Source organism: Otolemur garnettii, unplaced genomic scaffold (assembly GCF_000181295.1).
Source record: "Otolemur garnettii isolate 467f Iridium unplaced genomic scaffold, OtoGar3 scaffold00122, whole genome shotgun sequence".
NCBI lineage: Eukaryota > Metazoa > Chordata > Mammalia > Primates > Galagidae > Otolemur > Otolemur garnettii.
The window spans coordinates 1,597,896-1,599,191 of NW_003852517.1; positions in this window are offsets into that span (position 1 = coordinate 1,597,896).

The following is a 1,296-nucleotide window of genomic DNA, read 5'->3' on the forward strand; positions in this document are numbered from 1 at the left end:
GTAGAAGGAGCCTAGACCACTTAGGATGAAGGCAACTTTATACAAAAATAATACATATTAAAAAAATCAAGGGTGATCTCATAGCAAGAGTGGGGGATACCTGCTACACTGACTTACAAGGATTTTTGCGACTACTGGGCTAGACAGTACCATGATGTGATCTCATAAAATAAACAAATAAGACAAAATTTCACAAATGTCTACATGTTTGTAATGATATATGAATGCACAAAGTATCAGTTGCCTTGTGGTCTGAGAAGATACAAGGTATAATTTCTATTCTTTTAATTTTGCTGAGATTTGATTTTTATCCTAGAATGTGGTTGATTTTGGAGCACGTACCATGGGCTGATGAGAGAAATGTATATTCCTTAGCTTTGGGATGTGTGTTCCATATATGTCTATTAATCCCGTTTGTTCTAGGGTCATATTTAAGTCCTTTGTATCTTTATCTAGTTTCTGTTTAGCTGATCTGTCCAGTTCTGTCAGAGGGGTGTTAAAGTCTCTGACTATTATGGTGTTACAGGATATCATATTGCTTAGACCCATCAAGGTCTGTTTCATAAATCTGGGAGCACTTAAGTTGGGTGCATAAATATTTAAAATTAAAATGTCTTCTTTTTGTATTTTTCCTTTGACCAGTATAAAGTGTCCATCTTGGTCTTTCTTAACTTCAGTTGCTTTAAATCCACTTGTATCTGAAAATAAGATTACAAACCCTCCTTTCTTCTGATTTCCATTTGCTTGAAATATCATTTTCCATCCCTTAACTCTGAGTCTTGATTTGTCCTTAAAGGCTAGGTGTGTCTCCGGGAGATGGCATATGAATGACCTGTGCTTTTTTATCCAACCAGCCAGCCTGTGTCTTATCAGTGGTGAATTCAGTCCATTAACATTTATTCAGAGAATTGATATGTGTGGTGGAGTTCTAGTCATCTTATTTTGTGAAAGACCATTGTGTAGTTTTATCCTTTGCACCATTGTAGAAGCTTAGTTTTGACACTTAACTTCTGGGTGTTTGTTTTGCTGGTGGTCCATTGTGGTGGTCAGTGCTGAGAATAGTCTATTTCCTGTAGATCTGGCCTTGCTGTGGTGAATTTCCTCAGTGCTTGTATATCCACAAAAGATTTGATTTTTCCATCAATTTTCAAGGCTATAATTTAGCAGGATACAGAATTCTGTGCTGAAAATTGTATTGTTTAAGAATGTTGAAGGTGGGCTCAGCACTGTGGCTCAAGCGGTTAGGGCACCAGTCACATACACCTAATGTGGCGGGTTCGAATCCAGCCTGGGCCC